Source organism: Periophthalmus magnuspinnatus, chromosome 21 (assembly GCF_009829125.3).
Source record: "Periophthalmus magnuspinnatus isolate fPerMag1 chromosome 21, fPerMag1.2.pri, whole genome shotgun sequence".
Classification (NCBI taxonomy): Eukaryota; Metazoa; Chordata; class Actinopteri; order Gobiiformes; family Gobiidae; genus Periophthalmus; species Periophthalmus magnuspinnatus.
The window spans coordinates 2290953-2315606 of NC_047146.1; positions in this window are offsets into that span (position 1 = coordinate 2290953).

Below are 24654 nucleotides of genomic sequence, written 5' to 3' on the forward strand. Positions count from 1 at the left end.
CCTCTCTCTACCTGCTGCTGTCAGACTCGTCATTTTGGTCTTTAACCCACTTTACATGATCCTGGGGTTTTTATTTTGAGTTTATTTTTTCTTTGTTTTCTTTGTTTGTTTGTTTTTTTTTTGTTATTTTGAGTTTATTTTTAACTTTTTTTCAGTTATTTTGAGTTATTTTGTGCAATTTTTTTTCCTTTTTTAATTTTGAGTTATTTTTTAAAATTTTGAGTTTTTGTTTTTTTACTTTTTTATTATTTTGATATATATTTTTTTTATTTTGAGTTAACTTTTTTATTTTCTAGTTATTTTGAGTTTTTTTTCTTTTTTTGTTATTTTGAGTTTATTTTTAACTTTTTTCTGTTATTTTGAGTTATTTTGTGCAATTTTTTCCCCCTTTTTTATTTTGAGTTATTTTTTTATAAATTTTGAGTTTTGTTTTTTTGTTTTTACTTTTTTTATTATTTTGATTTTTTTTAATTTTTATTCTGAGTTAACTTTTTATTTTTTTCTAGTTATTTTGAGTTTATTTTTTGTTTTTTGTGTCCTCTCTCTGTCTCTGCTGCTGTCAGACTCTTCATTTTAGTCTTAAATGTTCGTATTAACCCTCTACATGATCCTGGGGTTTTTATTTCACTATTGTGTTTGTGTAAATCTAAATATGAACATTGTACTTTGGACCTGTGAACTTTAACCTCTGGATCATGTAGCGTTCTGTGATGTCATGTGAACACAATCTACTGGCTGAAAAAACAGGCAGAGCTGATCAAACGTTCTACACGCTAAAGCAGTTAGCGCCGGATAATTCAGATAATTGCAGACGGAGGAGTGTGGACGCTGGTCTCTAGGGCTGAAAGTTATTAGTGAGTTAGTGAACGGTCACGGAGGGGTCGCGGGGGGGTCACGGAGGAGTGGGAGGGGTCACGACCTCTGCTCCGACGAGAGAACATCTGGTCTGAACAGCTGAACGCTCCCAGTGCATACACCTGTGTGATCAGAAACGCACACATACAGAGAGGAGGAGACCAGGAGACCAGGGAGGAGACCAGGAGACCAGGGAGGAGACGAGACCAGGGAGGAGACGAGACCAGGGAGGAGACGAGGAGACCAGGGAGGAGACGAGACCAGGGAGGAGACGAGGAGACCAGGGAGGAGACGAGACCAGGGAGGAGACGAGACGAGACCAGGGAGGAGACGAGACCAGGGAGGAGACGAGAGACGAGAGGAGACGAGAGAGGAGAGACGAGACGAGAGAAGAGACAAGACGAGAGAGGAGACGAGAGAGGAGACGAGAGAGGAGATGAGAGAGGAGACGAGACCAGGGAGGAGACGAGACCAGGGAGGAGACGAGAGAGGAGACAAGAGAGGAGAGGGGAGACGAGACCAGGGAGGAGACGAGAGAGGAGACGAGACCAGGGAGGAGACGAGACCAGGGAGGAGACGAGAGAGGAGACGAGAGAGGAGACAAGAGAGGAGAGGGGAGACGAGACCAGGGAGGAGACGAGAGAGGAGACGAGACCAGGGAGGAGACGAGAGAGGAGACGAGACCAGGGAGGAGACGAGACCAGGGAGGAGACGAGAGAGGAGACGAGACCAGGGAGGAGACGAGACCAGGGAGGAGACGAGAGAGGAGAGCGGAGACGAGAGAGGAAATGAGAGAGGAGACGAGAGAGGAGACGAGAGAGGAGACAAGAGAGGACACGAGAGAGGAGACGAGAGAGGAGACAAGAGACAAGAGAGGACACGAGAGAGGAGACGAGAGACGAGACGAGAGACGAGACGAGACGAGAGAGGAGACGAGAGAGGAGACGAGGCGAGAGAGGAGACGAGACGAGAGAGGAGACAAGAGAGGAGACAAGACGAGAGAGGAGACGAGAGAGGAGAGAGGAGACGATAGGTGAGATGAGAGAAGAGACAAGAGAGGGAAAGAGACACGAGATGAGAGAGGAGACAAGATGAGACACGAGACGAGAGGAGACGAGAGAAGAGATGAGAGAGGAGACAAGAGACGAGAGAGGAGACGGAGAAGAGACAAAAGAGGTGATGAGACGAGAGAGGAGATGAGAGAGGAGACGAGAGAGGAGACAAGACGAGAGGAGACGAGACAAGAGATGAGACAGGAGATGAGAGAGGAGACGAGAAAGGAGACGTCTTTATGTTTAAAACCTTACACTTTCTCCGCAGGTAAAGTCGCACTACGTAACTATTCAGGCACAGGCTCCACCTCCTGCTTGTCCTGTTTCCATAGAGAATAACATTTTGCGTAGAAAGTTCCACAGTACGGCATTAAACACATCGACCTTGAAACCTGAACTCAAGTAAGAGTAACGTTACTTTAAAATAATATTATCCATCCATTTCTTTTCAAACTGTTGAACTTAAACGGCGCACAGAGCTAACTCATGCTAGCTCGTTAGTGCCGTTTAGGAGCTAGCATGAGTGACGCAGATTTGGTAGCTGCCTGTAGGTGTGTGACGGCCGTGGAGCAGGGGCAGGGGCGGCGGTTCAGAGCGGGCTGTCGCGCTCTGTCACACGGCACATGCTGATTGGGTTTCTCTGCGGGGCATCTGGGCATTTGTCACTAAACGCCTCGTAAGAAGCCGGGAATGCGTGTAAAGTCGGGTCCTCGTGCAGGTCCGTGCGTTAGCCCGGACTAAACCTGCTTCAGTCTTTAGTGCAGATCGTCCTTGAGCTGCTCTTAAACTATAACTGTGTTTAAAGCTGACGTGTTGAGCTTGTGTCTCTATGGTTCTCATCTCTGTGGATCATTCTGTTATAATTTACACTTTTTAAATCACAAAATTCATCTAAAATGACAAGAAAAGACTGATGGGATGAGAGACAAAACCGGAGACGAGATGAGATGAGAGAGAAGACGAGAGACGAGACTAGGGAGGAGACGAGAGAGGAGACGAGAAAGAAGACGAGATGAGAGAGGAGATGAGACGAGAGAGGAGACGAGAGATGAGACTTGGGAGGAGACGAGATGAGGGAGAAGATGAGAGAGGAGACGAGATGAAATGAGAGAGAAGACAAGAGACGAGACTAGGGAGGAGACACGAGAAAGGAGACGAGAGAGGAGACGAGACGAGAAAGGAGACGAGAGACGAGACGAGAGAGGAGACGAGACGAGAGAGGAGACGAGAGAGGAGATGAGAGACGAGACGAGAAAGGAGATGAGAGAGAGACAAGATGACACGAGAGAGGAGACAAGATGAGACAAGAGAAGGGACAAGAGAGGGAAAGAGACACGAGATGAGAGAGGAGATAAGATGAGATGAGACACAAGATGAGACGACATGAGACGAGAGAGGAGACAAGAGACGAGATGAGAGTGGCGATGGAGAAGAGATGAGAGAAAAGACAAAAGAGTTATTGAGACGAGAAAGGAGAAGAGATGAGAGATGAGGCAAGAGAGGAGACGAGATAGAAGACGGAACGAGATGAGAGAGGAGATGAGAGACGAGACGAGAGATGAGACGAGATGAGAAGAGAGAGGAGACTAGAGAGGAGACAAGAGAAAAAAAATTAAAAATAAAACTGGAGAAGTACAAAGCAGTAGACATGGACCAGTGGCAGTGGAAAGTCCCTTAGTTTAAAAAAGTTACGTACAATGGCTTTATATTATTACATCAAATCTAAACCACGTGAACTGTTCTCCCTCAACATTTACTCACCGGAAGTTGTTTTTGGAGTGATCTGTGCATGTAATAATAATAATAATAATTATTATTATTATTATTATTATTTTAGATTAATTTTGTGATTTAAATGTGTAAATTATAACAAAATGATCCACAGAAATGAGAACCTTAGAGACACAAGCTCAACAGGTCTTTGTTTTTTGTTTGTTTTTATTTTTACTCTTTGAAAAATGACTTTGCAGTATCGTGGAACATTTGCGTTTGACCCGGTGCACTCATTGTTTCATAAATCACATGTACAGAGACGTGGGCGGAGATAGGGGGAAGGTGAAAACGGAATTTTTTCACCGCGCAGGACAAACACGAACAAATCAATCAAACACTGAGTAAGATAAACGTCAGGAAACCTGACACTGATATGTCCAGTTTAAAGTGAAGAGTCCAGAGAGAGAGAGTGAGAGTGAGACAAACGACACTCTCTCACTCTCACTCTCACTCTCACTCTTCATTCACTTTTCATACGACTCTCTCCATCCTCCAGACCAGACATGAAATATGAAGAAGACTCAGCCCAAACTGTCAACTCACATCTGGGCACAAAGAGAACGACACGAGGGGGGAGGAGGAGGAGGAGGAGGAGGAGGAGGAGGGGGGGGGGGGGGGGGAGGAGGAGGAGGGGGAGGAGGGGAGAAGAGAGAGGGAGGAGGAGGAGGAGGAGGGGGAGGAGGAGGAGGAGGAGGGGGAGGAGAGAAGAGAGAGGGAGGAGGAGGGGGGAGGAGGAGGAGGAGGAGGAAGAGGAGGAGAGAAGAGAGAGGGAGGAGGACGAGGAGGAGGAGGAGGGGGGAGGAGGGGGAGGAGGAGGGCGGGAGAAGGGGGAGGAGGAGGAGAGAAGAGAGAGGGAGGAGGGGGAGGAGGGGGGAGGAGGGGGGAGGAGGAGGGGGGGAGGAGGAGGAGGAGGAAGGAGGAGGAGAGAGAGATAGAGGAGGGGGACAGGAGGAGGAGAGAAGCGGAGGAGGGAGAGAGGAAGGAGAAAGAGAGCAGGAGGGGAGGGGGAGGGGGGAGCGAGAAAGGATGGAGTGAGAGCGGAGGGAGGGAGAGAGGAGGAAGGAGAGGGGGTGAGAGAGAAGGGGAAGGAGAGAAAGAGAGAGAGGGAGGGGGGATTGAAATGGGGGATGGGGAGGAGGACAGGAGAAAGACAGGTGTGCCAGTAAAGGGAGAGGAGGGAGAGAAAGAAGGGGATGAGAGAGAAGTGGGAACGAGGGAGAGAGAGAGGCAAGAGAAACAAGGGAGGGACATCGAGCAAGAGAGAGGAGAGAGAGAGTGAGAGAGAAGGAAGGAAGGAATAGGGAGACACAAGAGGAGAAATACATGAGGGGGAGGGAGGAGAGGGAGAAAGAGAAAAGGGGAAGACTGAAAGAAACAGGAGCAGGAGAAGGAAGGAAGAGAGACAGAGAGAGTGGAGGAAGGAGATAAGGGAGGAGAGAGAGAAACACGAGGGGGAGGGGCAGACAGGACTCAGAGATTTTATCCCAACTCATGTCACGGACCGACGCACCGCCAGTGTGAGGATGACATCATCTACAAGACTCACGGCTCAGGAATCTGCACTTTGGACCTGCTTTAGTCCTGGTCTAGACCTGATTTAGTCCTGGTTTAGTCCTGGTTTAGACCTGGTTTAGTCCTGGTTTGGTCCTGGGCTAGTCCTGGTTCAGTCCTGGTTTAGTCCCTGGTTTAGACCTGGTTTAGTCCTGGTTCAGTCCTGGTTCAGTCCTGGTTTAGTCCTGGTTCAGTCCTGGTTTAGTCCTGGTTTAGTCCTGGTTCAGTCCTGGTTTAGTCCTGGTTCAGTCCTGGTTCAGTCCTGGTTCGGTCCTGGTTTGGTCCTGGTTCAGTCCGGGTTCAGTCCTGGTTTAGACCTGGTTTAGTCCTGGTTCAGTCCTGGTTCAGTCCTGGTTTAGTCCTGGTTTAGTCCTGGTTCGGTCCTGGTTTAGTCCTGGTTTAGTCCTGGTTCAGTCCTGGTTTAGTCCTGGTTCAGTCCTGGTTCAGTCCTGGTTCGGTCCTGGTTTGGTCCTGGGCTAGTCCTGGTTCAGTCCTGGTTTAGTCCTGGTTCAGTCCTGGTTTAGTCCCTGGTTTAGACCTGGTTTAGTCCTGGTTCAGTCCTGGTTCAGTCCTGGTTTAGTCCCTGGTTTAGACCTGGTTTAGTCCTGGTTCAGTCCTGGTTCGGTCCTGGTTCGGTCCTGGTTCGGTCCCGGTTCAGTCCTGGTTTAGTCCTGGTTTAGTCCTGGTTTAGTCCTGGTTTAGTCCTGGTTCAGTCCTGGTTCAGTCCTGGTTTGGTCCTGGGCTAGTCCTGGTTCAGTCCTGGTTTAGTCCTGGTTTAGTCCTGGTTCAGTCCTGGTTCAGTCCTGGTTTAGTCCTGATTTAGTCCTGGTTCAGTCCTGGTTTGGTCCTGGGCTAGTCCTGGTTCAGTCCTGGTTTAGTCCTGGTTCGGTCCTGGTTTAGTCCTGGTTTAGTCCTGGTTTAGTCCTGGTTCGGTCCTGGTTCGGTCCTGGGCTAGTCCTGGTTCAGTCCTGGTTCAGTCCTGGTTCGGTCCTGGGCTAGTCCTGGTTCAGTCCTGGTTTAGTCCTGGTTCAGTCCTGGTTTAGTCCTGGTTTAGTCCTGGTTTAGTCCTGGTTCAGTCCTGGTTTAGTCCTGGTTTAGTCCTGGTTCAGTCCTGGTTCAGTCCTGGTTTAGTCCTGGTTCAGTCCTGGTTTAGTCCTGGTTTAGTCCTGGTTTAGACCTGGTTCAGTCCTGGTTCAGTCCTGGTTTAGTCCTGGTTCAGTCCTGGTTTAGTCCTGGTTCAGTCCTGGTTTAGTCCTGGTTTAGTCCTGGTTTAGACCTGGTTCAGTCCTGGTTCAGTCCTGGTTCAGTCCTGGTTCAGTCCTGGTTTGGTCCTGGGCTAGTCCTGGTTCAGTCCTGGTTTAGTCCTGGTTCAGTCCTGGTTTAGTCCTGGTTTAGTCCTGGTTCAGTCCTGGGCTAGTCCTGGTTTAGTCCTGGTTTAGTCCTGGTTCAGTCCTGGTTCAGTCCTGGTTTAGTCCTGGTTCAGTCCTGGTTTAGTCCTGGTTTAGTCCTGGTTTAGACCTGGTTCAGTCCTGGTTCAGTCCTGGTTTAGTCCTGGTTCAGTCCTGGTTTAGTCTTGGTTTAGTCCTGGTTTAGTCCTGGTTTAGACCTGGTTTAGTCCTGGTTCAGTCCTGGTTCAGTCCTGGTTTAGACCTGGTTTAGTCCTGGTTCAGTCCTGGTTCAGTCCTGGTTTAGACCTGGTTTAGTCCTGGGCTAGTCCTGGTTTAGTCCTGGTTCAGTCCTGGTTTAGTCCTGGTTTAGTCCTGGTTCAGTCCTGGTTTAGTCCTGGTTTAGTCCTGGTTTAGACCTGGTTCAGTCCTGGTTCAGTCCTGGTTCAGTCCTGGTTTAGTCCTGGTTTAGTCCTGGTTTAGTCCTGGTTTAGTCCTGGTTTAGTCCTGGTTTAGTCCTGGTTTAGACCTGGTTTAGTCCTGGTTCAGTCCTGGTTCAGTCCTGGTTTAGACCTGGTTTAGTCCTGGTTCAGTCCTGGTTTAGTCCTGGGCTAGTCCTGGTTTAGTCCTGGTTCAGTCCTGGTTTAGTCCTGGTTTAGTCCTGGTTTAGACCTGGTTCAGTCCTGGTTCAGTCCTGGTTTAGTCCTGGTTCAGTCCTGGTTCAGTCCTGGTTTAGTCCTGGTTTAGTCCTGGTTTAGTCCTGGTTTAGACCTGGTTTAGTCCTGGTTCAGTCCTGGTTTAGTCCTGGTTTAGTCCTGGTTTAGTCCTGGTTTAGTCCTGGTTTAGACCTGGTTTAGTCCTGGTTCAGTCCTGGTTCAGTCCTGGTTTAGACCTGGTTTAGTCCTGGTTCAGTCCTGGTTCAGTCCTGGTTTAGACCTGGTTTAGTCCTGGTTCAGTCCTGGTTTAGTCCTGGGCTAGTCCTGGTTTAGTCCTGGTTCAGTCCTGGTTTAGTCCTGGTTTAGTCCTGGTTCAGTCCTGGTTTAGTCCTGGTTTAGTCCTGGTTTAGACCTGGTTCAGTCCTGGTTCAGTCCTGGTTTAGTCCTGGTTCAGTCCTGGTTTAGTCCTGGTTTAGTCCTGGTTTAGTCCTGGTTCAGTCCTGGTTTAGTCCTGGTTTAGTCCTGGTTCAGTCCTGGTTTAGTCCTGGTTTAGTCCTGGTTCAGTCCTGGTTTAGTCCTGGTTTAGTCCTGGTTCAGTCCTGGTTTAGTCCTGGTTTAGTCCTGGTTTAGACCTGGTTCAGTCCTGGTTCAGTCCTGGTTTAGTCCTGGTTCAGTCCTGGTTTAGTCCTGGTTTAGTCCTGGTTTAGTCCTGGTTTAGTCCTGGTTTAGACCTGGTTTAGTCCTGGTTCAGTCCTGGTTTAGTCCTGGTTTAGTCCTGGTTTAGTCCTGGTTTAGACCTGGTTTAGTCCTGGTTCAGTCCTGGTTCAGTCCTGGTTTAGACCTGGTTTAGTCCTGGTTCAGTCCTGGTTCAGTCCTGGTTTAGACCTGGTTTAGTCCTGGTTCAGTCCTGGTTCAGTCCCGGTTCAGTCCCGGTTCAGTCCTGGTTTAGTCCCGGTTTAGTCCCGGTTTAGTCCTGGTTCAGTCCTGGTTTAGTCCTGGTTTAGTCCTGGTTTAGACCTGGTTCAGTCCTGGTTCAGTCCTGGTTTAGTCCTGGTTCAGTCCTGGTTTAGTCCTGGTTTAGTCCTGGTTTAGTCCTGGTTCAGTCCTGGTTTAGTCCTGGTTTAGTCCTGGTTCAGTCCTGGTTTAGTCCTGGTTCAGTCCTGGTTTAGTCCTGGTTTAGTCCTGGTTTAGTCCTGGTTCAGTCCTGGTTTAGTCCTGGTTTAGTCCTGGTTCAGTCCTGGTTCAGTCCTGGTTTAGTCCTTCTTGTCTTGTGCTTTACTGCTGCTCTATTGTTGTTTTAAAGACTCAGGTTTAATTACATTTTTACAGACTCTTTTAATCAGGCCTGTGTTTATTTTCTCTGTGTGGACACGACGTTCATTTTATCAAAGATGGAACTAAATAATCTGAGACTTTTAATAAAACAAGAGTTTGAGTCGTCTGCAGCACCAGCGCAGTGACATAAGTCTGGACACGGCCCTTTAGACCAAAGCCAACAGAGAGTCCAGCCCAAACGGAGTGAGAATGAGCCCCCCCAACCTCAAACGGAGTAAGAATAAGCGCCTCCAAGCCCAAATGGAGCAAGAATAAGCCCTAAAAGGCCAAACGGAGTGAGAATAAGCCCCCCCGAGACCAAACGGAGCGAGGAAGAGCCCCCCGAGACCAAATAGAGCGAGAATGAGCCCAAACGGAGTAAGGATGAGCCACCCCCAACCTCAAACAGAGTAAGAATAAGCGCCTCCAAGCCCAAATGGAGCAAGAATAAGCCCTAAAAGGCCAAACGGAGTGAGAATGAGCCCCCCAAGCCCAAGTACAGCGAGGATAAGCTTCCCAAGCCCAAAGAGAGCGAGAATGAACCCCCCCAAGCTCAAACAGAGTGAGGATGAGCCCCCCAAGCCCAAATGGGGCAGGAATGAGACCCCCCCAAGCCAAAAGGGAGCGAGAATGAGCCCCCCGAGCCCAAACAGAAGGAGGATGAGCCAACCCCAACCGGAGCAGGAAAGAAACTCTGCAAGCCCAAATGGAGTGAGATAAGCCCTAAAAGCCCAAACGGAGTGAGAATAAGCCCCTCAAACCCAAACGGAGCGAGGACGAGCCCCCCTAAGCGCAGCTCCTCCTCCAGCTCCTCGGCTCCAGGGACTTTCCTCGGCCCCTCACATCAAACACGTCCCGTTGTCTCTGTGACGTTTTTTTTTTTTTTTTTTACTTTTTTACTCAAAGAAACCTGGGATTTCTGGGAAGACGAACGTAATGTGATGATCTCATTTCCTGTTAGCTCTGTGTGATTTGAGATTCTGCGGGCTCAGCGTTGTTCCCTCATAAACAATCGGACAAACAGCGAGGGGGCCAAAGACTCTCAGGATCCCGGGAATACTCACATGTTACTCCGATCAGTCGCAGAGGAGCGCGTTTTCTTTGGAGGAGCTGCTGTAGATTCTGTTTTTATATTCCGGCTCTCGCTGTGACTTGACCTCCTCTGTCCAGCATCGCAAACAGACTCGCTCCGGACGCAGCAAAGCACCATGGGAAAAAATGAGGGTTTTGTTTAAAAGGCGCTGGCCCTGAGTTTTACTGTCTTTAAAAAAACAAAACAAAAAAAAACATGAACAATAGAAGTAGCTCATTTTAAACGGTTTGCAGTCGTCCAAAGTTAAGGTAACGCTAACAACAACTAGCATTCCAGCACGAACTTCCTGATTATTGGACAGTAAAAGGCTTTAAAATGATATAAATTTGGTAACAGATGATTTATTTTGACTCATTTTACTCAAACGTGTGGAAAAAACCCACGTTCACTGTTGTGTTACGCCTGTTTTTTATAATATAATGTCGTCTAAATTAAACATTATTGACCAACTGAACGTAGCGACGGCGCCCGAAGCCCAGAAATAGTCTCCGGGTTTGATTTTCAGTCTAAAACCTGCACAAAAAAAGGTACTCCGTCGAACACTAACTCAAGTTTAGTCCAGAGCGCGACGTCACCCGCAGAGTCCAGCTCCACGTGAAGCTCGTCGAGGCCGGAGCAGTGTCATGGCAACCAAAGAGGCGATCAGGAGCGAGGTTTGGCGTCGCTGTCAATCAAAGCTCTCTTAATGTTCATAACTTGATTTACAGACATAATTTCATAATAATCAGTTCAGTAAAATGTTATGTATATAGCACAGGGGTCGCGACCTTTAACCCCCCAAAGAGCCAGTGAACACGGAAAAAAACACTGGGAGACGTGAATACTTTTTGACATCTAAAAATAAGGTAACACTGGATTTATTGGGGGTTTTTTTGTTTGTTTTTTTATCTTTCTGCTTCGTTTAAACAACTGAAGTGTGTTGCTTATGAAAATATCTACATAAATATTTATTTTACCTGGTTTATGGGACTTCTGCTCCTGCTCCTCCCCGCGGCGTCTGCTCCTCTGCGCGGCGTCTGCGTCTTTCAGGACTGAAGTTTAATGTTTCCTCAGGACTGTGGCTGTCGTCTGTGAGGCCTGATGTTTGTTTTTATCATAGTTCATGGTGGAGAAGAGCTGCTCACGGACGTCTGTGTCTGAACATCCGCACGACTCCACATGCAGATTCCTTCACTCTATGTCGGCGTCAGGGAGAGTCTTGATAAATGCGCAGTGTTTTGGCGGGTAAACCGACACAAGCGACGAAAAATAATAAAATATAATCTTCCTATTTAAACTACAGTAAAAAAAAAGAACTAACACAAAGTCAGGATTTGGTTTTTTTGTTTGTTCTGTGCTGTTTTTTCCCCCTCCCTTCTGTGTTTGAACCTGGAGCTGGGCGGAGACTCTGGCACCACCTCCACACACCTGCATCCGGTCAAACAATCAAGCTCCACCTGTGAGGACAAAAGGACTGAGGACCCGACACTCTGGGCCAGATCGTCTCGTCTCCTTCCAAAATTCGTCCGTGTATCCACCGTGATCCTATTCCTCGGAGCCGCTCTGCACCTCCGTCTCCGACCCAGCTCTCCACGTCCGGTACGAACACCTCAGCCTCTGACCCTGCGACCCACGACCCCGCTCCCAACTGTCTGCTCTGTCTTCAGTCACATTCCTGCATCTGCAAATAAACTTTTGTTCAAACTTTACGCGAGTCTGTACGTTTGGTCCCCGCCGTGAGTCTTTACGACACAAATAAAATACTTATGATTTATTTTCCCAAGCCGCACAGAACCCGCAGTAAAACAACTTCAAGTGTCCAAAGGTAAAAAAAGTCAACAAAAACAGATATACAGATAAAACAATACATAAAAAGTCAAATAAAAACCCCAGGATCATGTAGAGGGTTAATACAAAGATTTAAGACCAGAATGAGTCTGAAGCAGCAGAGACAGAGAGAGGACACACACACACACATTTTTTTTTTACTCAAAATAACTTAAAAAAAAAAAAAAAAATCACAAAAAAATATAAAATAAACTCAAAATAACAAAAAAAGAACTCAAAATAAATAAATAAAAAACAAAACAAAAGAAAAAACTTCAAAATTATGAAAAAAAAAAAAAAATGAACTCAAAATGAAAAAAAAAAACCTAAGCAAAAAAAACCCCTGAAAATAACAGAAAAAAACAACAAAAAAACTAAAAAAAAAAAAAAAAAAAAAGACCTCAAAATAAAAAAAATGAAACATAAACTCAAAATAAAAACCCCAGGATCATGTAGAGGGTTAATATGAACATTTAAGACCAGAATGAGTCTGAAGCAGACAGAGAGACAGAGAGAGGACACAGTTTTTCAATAGAAAGTGAATTGAAGCCAGAGTCGATGGAGCCAAACTGGACCTGTACTCACTTCCTGTTTAAGACGCGGTGGCTAGCGTGTTAGCTCTTTCCGTTTGTACGTAGCGTCTATGGTTTGACTCTGAGTTTGTGGGACGTCTCTCTCATCGTCGTGTTTGGGGCTTAAGTTTCAGAACATGGACAGAGCTTCAGTTTCTCTGATCTGTTACATCACACAGCCCCGGAGACACTGTCCTACCATGGACGTAGAACGAGACACACCTCCGTCTCCAACACGGATTATAAAAGTTCTGATTTCTAACATTCAGAACTAAATATTGACCTTCCTTTACCTGATGTACGCAGGAGTTTGACGTTTTCATTGTTGATTCTGCATAAATCTGTGCTGTTTCTCAGTTCTGTGTGGTTTTTTTTGTTTTTCTTTTAGCCGCCATGTTTGTTTTGACGTGAACAGTGCACGTGTCTCTCTGATTGGTCGGTCCACCTGTCAATCACGTCCTCTGGAATCAGGAAGACACGATGTGGTTCAGACTCGTCTCTGTGGAGTTTAGTCTGAGCTCAGGCTGGAAACTCACGACTCTGCTCCTCTCAGTCTGCTCCTCTATCTGCACCTCTGTCTGCTCCTCTGTCTCCTCCTCTCAGTCTGCTCCTCTATCTGCACCTCTGTCTGCTCCTCTGTCTCCTCCTCTCAGTTTGCTCCTCTGTCTGCTCCTCTGTCTGCTCCTCTCAGTCTGCTCCTCAGTTTGCTCCTCTGTCTGCTCCTCTCAGTCTGCTCCTCTATCTGCTCCTCTGTCTCCTCCTCTCTGTCTCCTTCTCTCTGTCTCCTTCTCTCTGTCTGCTCCTCTCTGTCTGCTCCTCTCTGTCTGCTCCTCTCTTGACTCCCTCCTCACACCTCCTCTCTGTCTCCTCCTCTCTGTCTCCTCCTCTCTGTCTCCTCCTCTCTTGACTCCTTCCTCACACCTCCTCTCTCGTTTATCTTCTACCTTTACGACGTGTACAGAGGAGGTCCTGTATCGACTGGTCTGACCACCTGAGACAGAACCTCCATCCTGCGCCTCCTCGTGCACCTCCTCCTCTTCAACTTCATCTTCAAATCACGCAGAACCAAATCTCTTGATTGTACACACTGTTGTGTCGTGGTCTTTGCTACTGAAGTTTTATTCGTTTTATTTTCTGATCTTTGTGTAGTTCAGTTGCTGCTGTGGCTCAAACTTCCAGAGTCGTTCCACTTCCTTCGTTCAAATTCCGTAAACAGATCCACCTCAACGCGTCGGAAAGCTGCTGAACATCTGCATATTCCCGTGTAAAAGCGTCCTCCTGTAATGTCCTTAGCAGCTCCTGAACTCTGGACCTCACACTTCAATGTTGCATCAGGGATTGAGTTTTATTTCTTTTCCCGTTTGAAAACGCTGAGTCGCAGCTAAAACAACAGCGTTTGTCCAAAACATGGAATATTTGAATGAAAATGGAGCAGATCTCCGAGTGAACGCCGCCATCCGAACGTTCGAAACCGTGAGAAAAAGAAAAAAAAAAAAAAACACACACACTAAAGACGACGTGGAATATGGACCGGACTGAGCGTGCGTCGCTCCAGAGCAGGAGTCTCAAACTCGCGGCCCCGGGGCCAATTGCGGCCCGCGAGACGATATTTTGTGGCCCGCGGGACAATATGAAAGTTCAAATTTAGTTGCGCTGTGTTCTCCCGTCACAAAAAATGTAACAAATAACGATGTATAACCATGAAATCCAAAAGAAATGGCGTATTTCCTGATGTATGTTGAAAACGGCGATGACTTTTGAGAAGATTTTTACACTTTTTTGTGGAATCTCTGGATCATTTTGTTATAATTTACACATTTTAAACCAAAATATTCATCTAAATCGAGCGGTGAACCTCACAGCTGCAGGATCTGGCGTGTTTTGGGCTGTGGGGGAGACGATGTCCCAGACACAGGAAGAATATGCAAACTCCACACAGAAAAGCCCAGGAGTCGAACCAGGAACCTTCCTGCTGTGAGGCCTGAGTCCCTCAGACTGTGGAGGGAGACTAGCTCGCTGGAAAGTTACACACTGCACCTTTAATCTACACAAGCAGCATTGGTCTCCGTGGCCACCCCTCCTCTCTGCTCCTCTCTGCTCCTCTCCGCTCCTCTCCGCTCCTCTCTGCTCTGTCCAGACTCCTTTCTGTCTGCTTCTCTCTGTCTCCTCCTCTCCTCTTCATCTGCTCCTCTCTGCTCCTCTGTGTCTGCTCCTCTGTGTCTGCTCCTCCTCATCTGCTCCTCCTCGTCTGCTCCTCTGTGTCTGCTCCTCTGTGTCTGCTCCTCCTCATCTGCTCCTCCTCATCTGCTCCTCTCCTGCTCCTCCTTGTCTGCTCCTCCTCATCTGCTCCTCTCCTGCTCCTCTCCTGCTCCTCCTCGTCTGCTCCTCCTCATCTGCTCCTCCTCATCTGCTCCTCTCCTGCTCCTCTCCTGCTCCTCCTTGTCTGCTCCTCCTCATCTGCTCCTCTCCTGCTCCTCCTTGTCTGCTCCTCCTCATCTGCTCCTCTCCTGCTCCTCCTTGTCTGCTCCTCCTCATCTGCTCCTCTCCTGCTCCTCTCCTGCTCCTCCTTGTCTGCTCCTCCTCATCTGCTCCTCCTCATCTGCTCCTCTCCTGCTCCTCTCCTGCTCCTCCTTGTCTGCTCCTCCTCATCTGCTCCTCTCCTGCTCCTCCTTGTCTGCTCCTCCTTGTCTGCTCCTCCTCATCTGCTCCTCCTCATCTGCTCCTCTCCTGCTCCTCCTTGTCTGCTCCTCCTCATCTGCTCCTCTCCTGCTCCTCCTTGTCTGCTCCTCCTCTCCTGCTCCTCCTCTCTGCTCCTCTCCTCTTCAGGCTGTGGGATCTTTTTTTTTCTCACTGTGACTTTGATGGAAATTGATCTTGGCTCAAGTTTGAAAGAATTTAAGCAAAAAGACGTCATCTGTGTGAGAACCAGGACTAAACCAGGACTAAACCAGGACTAAACCGGGACTAAACCAGGACTGAACCAGGACTGAACCGGGACTGAACCGGGACTGAACCGGGACTAAACCAGGACTAAACCAGGATGTGATGAGACATTGGTGAATCGGCTCTTTTGAACGGTTCCTTTTCATGATTTGTTAGTCTCATTTTTTAAAGACCTGACAAATGTCCTGTCAAATTGTTAAATGTTTTATTTGCATCATTTCATTGAGTAAACAGACTCTCAGTTTGAAGCATTTTAAACAAATGTCTAGGTCTGTGATTAGTTTGTAGATAAATTCAATCTCACATTGGCTTCTATCGTATAAATAAATAGAAAAAGAGCCAGTCCTTTGGACGGCTCTTTTAAATAAATGGAAACGAAACCTTTGGATCCATAAAAAGAGCCAAAAGGACATAACCCAAAGTGATCATGGGCCCAGCTCCAGCGACTCCTGGGGTTTTTATTTTGAGTTTATTATATATATATATATATATATATATATATATATATATATATATATATATATATATATATATATATATATATATATATATACACTTTTTTTGTTATTTTGAGTTCTTTTTTATTTATTTATTTATTTATTTTTTAAAGTTATTCTGAGTTAATGACGATCCTTTTTTTTTTCAATTTTTTAAAGTTATTTTATTTTGTTTTATTTTTTTTTTCTTATTTTGAGTCAATTTTTTTGTTTTTCATCTCCTCTCTCTGTCTCTGCTTCTTCAGACTCATTCTGGTCTTAAATGTTCGTATTAACCCTCTACATGATCCTGGGGTTTTTATTTCTCTATTGTGTCTGTAAATCCAGATCTGAACATTAAAAACAGACAGATCAGGCTCCAAATCCGCCGCTGTAACTGCTCTGTCTAATGCTCAGGACTAAATCAGGTATAAAACAATAGTAATGGTAGAAACTGGAGAACTATAAGGAAACAACTGCGTGCGACGATCCCAGAGACAGCTGCTTCTGCGTCACGGTGCGGTGGAAATAATGTTTTGTGCTCTTCAGAAACCTCCGTTTGACCTGTTGTCCTGGAGAAAAAAAGAAACAAAGGTGAAAATATATCAGAAAGTGAATCCTTTTGGAGCGCGGAGGAGAGTCTGAGTCACCGGGCCGTCCCCGTCTGCGCTGATCTGAGGAAAAGAACCGGAGCTTTTATGGGACTTCCTCTGGTTTCATTGGGCTCCACACATTGACAGATCTGGACCTTTGAGGTTTTTATGGAGCTGCGTCCGACACATCACGGCCAGGATTTTTCCAAAAAGTTTAATCTCATCCAGAGTGGACATCCGGAGTCCCGCCCGGAGAGACTGAAGACTTGAACGTTCAGCTGGTCTTACGCTAAGTCGTTGTCCGGGACTTTCTACGCGGAGTTTGCACGTTCTTCCTGTTTCTCGGTCGGTTTCCTCTGGGGCGCTCCGGTTTCCCCCCAGCAAAATGTATAAATAGCATGAATGTGGCGCAGATTGGCTGATTATTATTAACCCAAAACGTGTCAAACGCTCCACCGAAGACGCTCCTGACCAAGACGAGACCAAGATCTGGAGATGGTCCCACAGATCCTGACAGGTTGAACCCAGAGATGCTGAAGGTTTAAGTCTCAGACCGTAGAAGAAGTGGAGTAAACGAGTATCACGTCCAAATGAAGCTCGTCGACGCTAACAGCGATAGCGGCGAAGTTTCATATTTGTAATTCTAACCTCGAGTATCATAGCAACCAAAGAGCCAACTAAAAAAAGTTAAAAAAAATAAAAATAACTCAATATAAAAATTAAAAAACCTCAAAATAACAAAAAAAAGTAAAAAAAAAAAAAAACTAAAAAAAAAAACTAAACTAAAAATTACTACAAAATAAAAATTAAAAAAAATGAAAAAATTTGAAAATAGGCTCAAAATACTCAAACTAAAACTAAACTCAAAATAAAAACCCCAGGATCATGTAGAGGGTTAATACAAACATTTAAGACCAAACTGAGTCTGAAGCAGCAGAGACAGAGAGACACAAAAAAAAAACAAAAAATAAACTCAAAATAACAAATAAATAAATAAATAAATAATACTTAAAATAAAAAAGAATGAACTCAAAATAACAAAAAAAGAGTTAAAAATAAACTAAAAATAAAAAAGAATGCAAAATAACAAAAAATGGAAAAAATAAACTCAAAATAACAAAAAAAGTAAAAAAAAATAAAAAAACTCAAAATAACAAAAAAGTAACAAAAAAAAACTCAAAATAACAAAAAAAGTAAAAACAAAAAAACAAAAAAACAAAACAAAACCCAACAACCTCAAAATAACTAAAAAAAAAAAAAAAAAAGAAAAAAATTGAAAATAAACTCAAAATAAAAACCTCAGGATCATGTAGAGCAGGTTAATACAAACATTTAAAACCAGAATGAGTCTGACAGCAGCAGGGACAGAGAGAGGAGACACAGTTTTTAATGTAAAGTGAATTGGAGCCAGAGTCGATGGAGCTGGGAGCGCACACATGATCACTTCCTGTTTGGAACGCGGCGGCTAACAGGTTAGCTATGTCTATTTATAAATACAGTCTGTGGTTTTAGCACAGAGACACTGAAGGATGGGTCAAATGTTAGAAGTGAAATTCTAGCAGGGACCAAAAACAAAACAAAACAAACACAAAAAACAACAACTTTAACCATTATTGATTTAGGTGAAAACGACTTTTTAGCTGTGTAACACTAAACTTAACTAAGTACCTACAATTCAAAACAAAAAGTATAAGATTAAGTGCAGCATATACACCATAAATATTTGTAAGTTGCTCCTTTACAAAGAAAAACACAAGTCTTTTGGGTCAAAATACGCAGCAAAACATGTATGTTAAATATATAATGATGTTTCCAAAGACAAAAACCCAAGACAAGGCATAAAAAAGCCTATTTTTTTATGCTAGCACAGTGGATCTGCAGCCAGCCCCGCTCTAGTTTGGTCTCAAAACCCAAATTTCACTCTTCAAGAACAATGGACTATTGGCAAAGCCTGTTCAATAGAAGAAGAAGAAGATGAAGAAGAAGAAGATGATGATTAAAAGCTCATAAAGATCGATTTTGCACAATATGGCCCCTCAGTCAAAATGATTCGGCCAAAACTACAACTCCCATTTCCCAGATGTCCCAGTGAAAGACTCCAGACCCCACAGCTCTGCACTGTGGGGTCTGGACCAGAAAGACTCAGATAAACTGCATAATTCACACCTCTGCGTCCAAACTCAACAAAGACCTGTCCATACACATGAAATACGGCGAGTTACACATGAAATACGGCGACTTTAATGGACCACGTCTGCACTGCGTCTTCTACTATCAGTGACTTTCATTATTTAGTTACACCCAGCGCACTGCAACTGTTATGAAAACACCGACGTTTGACTTTTGTCCCACCGGTCGACGTAAAACTGATCATTCACTGTGAGAAATCAAACAGTTTTAGCATTAGCAGCTATTGTTTATAACCTCATTTGAACTGTTTTATGCTCACAGGGACAGCAGACTGTGTCCTACACCTTGAAAATTGTGAAAGTGCAAAGTACTATATCCAAAAGTATGAAGTAGAAAAGGCGAAGGACTGGTTTAAAGCTGCACTGTGTGACTTGTCTGCTCGTCTCCATGGAGATGTTAATGCTTTGCGTGGATTTTTACACAGTATGGCATTAAACTTCTCTCTTTATTGCTCGGAATTATCTTGCAAAACCTCCATTCTTACTATGAGTAGAGTCACCTCTCCACAGAGCTGACCTGTAACTTGGTCTGTGGGGATTGACTGCTGTTCTCAGTGGAGATGAGGAGGTTTAATGCCACACTGTGGAACATCTACATTCCCATAGAGATGAGCAGGTGCATACTCTACACCATTAAATACCAGAAATATCCCCATTTAAACATGTGTAATTAGACTGGGCCTGTTGCATTCTCCCGCTCCACCAGTAGGGGGTGTCTGCTGACAGTGCGCCAGCTTTGGTCTGACAGAAGAAGAGCAGAGAGCACAGGTGAGTCTGGACAAAGGTGAGAACATAAACTTACAGGTACAGACAGTTCATACCTGAGTTCTCTGCACATACCAGAGTTCTTTGGTATACCTTAGTCCCCTGTACATACTTTAGTTTTCTACTCATACCTTAGGTCCCTGTTGATACTTTAGTCCCCTGTACGTAATTTAGTTCCCTTTTCATACCTTAGTTCCCTACTCATACCTTATTTCCTTGTTCATACCTTAGTCCCTTGTTCATACCTTAGTCCCTTGTTCATACCTTAGTCCCCTGTACATACTTTAGTTTTCTACTCATACCTTAGGTCCCTGTTGATACTTTAGTCCCCTGTACGTAATTTAGTTCCCTTTTCATACCTTAGTTCCCTACTCATACCTTATTTCCTTGTTCATACCTTAGTCCCTTGTTCATACCTTAGTCCCCTGTACATACTTTAGTTTTCTACTCATACCTTAGGTCCCTGTTGATACTTTAGTCCCCTGTACGTAATTTAGTTCCCTTTTCATACCTTAGTTCCCTACTCATACCTTATTTCCTTGTTCATACCTTAGTTCCTTGATCATACCTTAGCTCCCTGTTCATACCTTAGTTCCCTGTTCATACCTAAACTCCTTGATCATACCTTAGTTCCCTGTTCATACCTTAGTTCCCTGTTCATACCTGGAACACGCCTCGTTGACACTGGCGTCTTCACTGTTACAGCTCCTCTCATAATTCTTCACTCTTTCTTTCAACACGAGCTCACGTGAGATCACACGAGCTCTCGTGAGATCACACGAGCTCACGTGAGATCACACGAGCTCTCGTGAGATCACACGAGCTCACGTGAGATCACACGAGCTCACGTGAGATCACACGAGCTCACGTGAGATCACACGTGCCGCGTCAGACGTCGAGACACAAACTGACAGAGACAGTCGAGAACGCTCAGTCTGTCAACAAACGGTTCCCCTGGCAACAAGGAACTCTGAAGAAAAAATAAATAAATAAATAATAATAATAAAAAAGTATTAATTATAAACTATATAATTTTAACAATAAAATTTGATATTTTTTTATTTTATATTTTTTTTACAATTATATACTTAAATAATTTCACACATAAGTCGCACCAACGACAAACTGAAAAAAATGGTATATTAAAGGATGTAAACAGTGAACGGAGACATTATATTTCTGTGTAAGTCCCGCACTGCCAGCGAAGTCCTATACAGAGGTATAATACTCCCTACAACTGCCATGTTTGTGTCAGCCGCGCAAAACTCTCAGTGACGTATTCGCCAAAACAACATTAAAAGTAAACAAAAGTGAAGTGGAACAACCTGATGATCTGGTGGGTCATGTACATCCGTCACTCCAGAGCGTCGGAAACATTTGAATGAACGTTAAGGCTAGCATTTTTAGCATCTTTAGCATCATTAGCTTAACGTTAATGAAGACCTGTTGCGCTCTATAGTTGTAATTTCTGACACCTGTGGATCATTATGTTACAATTTGCACATTTTAAGTCACAATATTCATCTAAAACGAACAAATTTGACTTACGCTACGGTGAAGTGCGTACGTCACAGTGGGCGTGTCACAGTGGAGGTGAAAATGGGACTTGATCGGCAAAATGGCGTCTTGAAAACGGTGTGATTAAAGATCGCTCAAACATGAATCACTCCAAATACAACTACAGAGGCTCAATGAGAAGAAACGACTATAAAATGATTAAAAACTCTGAAAAGTCCATTTTGCAGGTTTTGCTTTTGGGCTAATCATTTAACGTAGCTTCCGCGGTTGTTCTTCTGAAACTCGAGCGATGCCGGGTGCTTTTGTAACGCTAACGCTAACTGAAAATGTTGATGATGTAATTACTTTGTACAGGCTCAGATGTCAACACCAGAGCAGCCGCGGGCGACAGAACGAGACGCGCTTTTCAATGAGCTAATTACAAGTGTCGTTTAAATATGCTAAAGCTAAAGCTAACAGTCACTCAGCTAACAAACGGTCACTCAGCTAACAGCGACCAGGGACACGGCTCACGTTCCACATTTACTCAAGTCACTTCTTCATCAAATAGTACTTTTTAGACTGTACTTTTACTCCTACTTGAATAAAATATTGCATTACAGTATTCTTCCATTCTTCCATTCTATTCTCGACAATATGAAACTATCTGAATGTTTGTGTTTCTTGCAGCTCATAGTTTGGCTCATTTTTGTGTCGCTTAAAAAAAAACAAAAAAACAAAAAAAAAAAACAACACATTTTGTTCAGATTTTGAATTTATTGTTACAGAGTTAGCATAAAAGCTGCTAACCCTGTAGTTTAAATCTGCACAAACATGCTCTGAAATGTGAGTCTTAAATGAGTTTGTTTGTTTCTTCTGGACGTGTTTCTTCTGTGTGCACTTCAAACAAAATCCTCTCATAAAAATCTCTAATCTAATCGGAATCTTTGCCAGAAAAGTCACAGACGGACATTTTTCCAAGTCGGTTTTACTCAGAAAAGCAGCACAAAGTTGGTGAGAAGTTCAACTGTTTGTCCAGGAGAGTCGACAGGAGAATGAGGTATCAGGCTGGAGGAGACAGACAGGTTGGATGCAGACAGACAGGTTGGAGGTAGACAGACAGGTTGGGGGTAGGCAGGCAAGTTGGAGGCAGACAGACAGATTTGAGGCAGGCAGACAGGTTGGAGGCAGACAGACAGACAGGTTGGAGGCAGACAGACAGACAGACAGGTTGAAGGCAGACAGACAGACAGGTTGGAGGCAGAAAGACAGGTTGGAGGCAGACAGACAGGTTGGAGACAGACAGACAGGTTGGAGACAGACAGACAGGTTGGAGGCAGACAGACAGGTTGGAGGCAGACAGACAGGTTGGAGACAGACAGACAGGTTGGAGACAGACAGACAGGTTGGAGGCAGACAGACAGGTTGGAGGCAGACAGACAGATTGGAGGCAGACAGACAGGTTGGAGGCAGACAGACAGGTTGAAGGCAGACAGACAGGTTGGAGGCAGACAGACAGGTTGGAGGCAGACAGACAGGTTGGAGGCAGACAGACAGGTTGGAGACAGACAGACAGGTTGGAGACAGACAGACAGGTTGGAGGCAGACAGACAGGTTGGAGGCAGACAGACAGGTTGGAGACAGACAGACAGGTTGGAGACAGACAGACAGGTTGGAGGCAGACAGACAGGTTGGAGACAGACAGACAGGTTGGAGGCAGACAGACAGGTTGGAGACAGACAGACAGGTTGGAGGCAGACAGACAGGTTGGAGGCAGACAGACAGGTTGGAGGCAGACAGACAGGTTGGAGGCAGACAGACAGACAGGTTGGAGACAGACAGACAGGTTGGAGGCAGACAGACAGGTTGGAGGCAGACAGACAGATTGGAGGCAGACAGACAGACAGATTGGAGGCAGACAGACAGACAGGTTGGAGGCAGACAGACAGGTTGGAGGCAGACAGACAGGTTGGAGGCAGACAGACAGGTTGGAGGCAGACAGACAGACAGACAGGTTGGAGGCAGACAGACAGACAGATTGGAGGCAGACAGACAGGTTGGAGGCAGACAGACAGGTTGGAGGCAGACAGACAGACAGGTTGGAGACAGACAGACAGGTTGGAGGCAGACAGACAGGTTGGAGGCAGACAGACAGGTTGGAGGCAGACAGACAGACAGATTGGAGGCAGACAGACAGGTTGGAGGCAGACAGACAGGTTGGAGGCAGACAGACAGGTTGGAGGCAGACAGACAGACAGGTTGGAGGCAGACAGACAGGTTGGAGGCAGACAGACAGGTTGGAGGCAGACAGACAGACAGGTTGGAGGCAGACAGACAGACAGGTTGGAGGCAGACAGACAGGTTGGAGGCAGACAGGTTGGAGGCAGACAGACAGACAGGTTGGAGGCAGACAGACACAGGACAAATCCGTCGTGATGCACAAACTCAGAGCTGGTTTTGTGGAGTCAGATTCATCTAAAACTGGAAAAGTATCAACGATGAACTCGGCGAAAAGTGGATAAAAAACCAGACGTCTCCTGGTGACGAGGGAAACTCCAGATGTGCCTGATGCCCTGTCAGGTAAACCGACACCACGGTGAGAGGAGAGAAAGAGAGAAAGAGAGACAAGATAGAAGAGGGAGAGACAACAGGGAAAACAGGCCAAGAGACAATACAGACAGTTCAGCCTCTCTATTCTCTCTCTCTACTGTTCTCTCCCACTGCTCTCTCTATTATGATCTGGACTCACTCCGCTCTCTCTCTCTCTCTCTACTGTTATCTGGACTCTCTTTCTTTGCTCTCTCTATCTACACTGATCTGGACTCACTCTCTGCTCTCTCTACTGTGATCTGACCTCTCTCTCTCTCTGCTCCCTCTTCCACTACTGTGACCTGGACTCTGCTCCTTCTTCTCCCTCTCTCTACCCTCTCTGGCCACACTGTTCTCTCTTTACTGTGATCTGGACTCTCTCTCTCTGCTCCCTCTCTCTACTCTTTCTGGTCCCTCTGTTCTCTCTTTACTGTAAGCTGGACTCTCTCTCTCTGCTCCCTCTCTCTATTCTCTCTGGACCCTCTGCTCGCTCTACAGTGATCATTTCTCTCTCTCTCTCTGCTCCCTTTGCTCCCTCTCTCTACTCTTTCTGGTCCCACTGCTCTCTCTTTACTGTAATCTGGACTCTCTTTGTGCTCCCTCTCTCTACTCTCCTTGGCCCCTCTGCTCTCTCTATAGTGATCATTTTTCTCTCTCTACTCTCTTTGACCGCTCTGCTCACTCTACAGTGACCATTTCTCTCTCTCTCTCTCTGCTCCCTTTGCTCCCTCTCTCTATTCTTTCTGGTCCCTCTGCTCTCTCTTTACAATAATCTGGACTCTCTCTCTCTCTGCTCCCTTTGCTTCCTCTCTCTATTCTGTCTGGACCCTCTGCTCGCTCTACAGTGATCATTTCTCTCTCCCTGCTCCCTCTGCTCTCTCTATAGTGATCATTTTTCTCTCTCTGCTTCCTCTCTCTACTCTCTCTGGCCCCATTGCTCTCTCTCTCTCTCTCTCTCTGATGGTACAGAAGCTCCTGACCGTCCAGAACATTTATGACGCTTTGTAGACATTTCCTCGAATGCGATTTCTTATAAAACTTGTGCTCTGCTTTATTCACTTGTCATCTGCGTTCGCCAAGTTACACATCTGTCCTCCAGCTTTACCCCATTTTAACTCTATTCCACCAACACAAAGCAGAGGAGGTGTGTCAGGGTCAAAGAATTTCAACTTTTGGATCATTTATGCACCAATTAAACTGGATCAGAAAGTATAAAAACACAGCAAAACACGTAACATGATATTTATGGATGGACGAAGGCGTTTTTATATTTGTTAAAACTATAAATCTACTCAGGAGGCAAACCAGCAACCTCTTCATCCTGGAGCTGGAGACGGGATAACCACTCTGCCACAGCAACACAATGGCCGTGTCGCAATAAGATGGCTGCACACTTCGAAGTAGTGTTTGAAGGACCCGGCGACGAAATGGGACAAACCTCTGCCACTGTACGCTTACGTTACATCGCGTTATGTCGCCTAGCAACCGTGACGACTGATGACCAATGAGCTGTGTGTGTGAGCGATGCAGGTTTATTTTGAATTT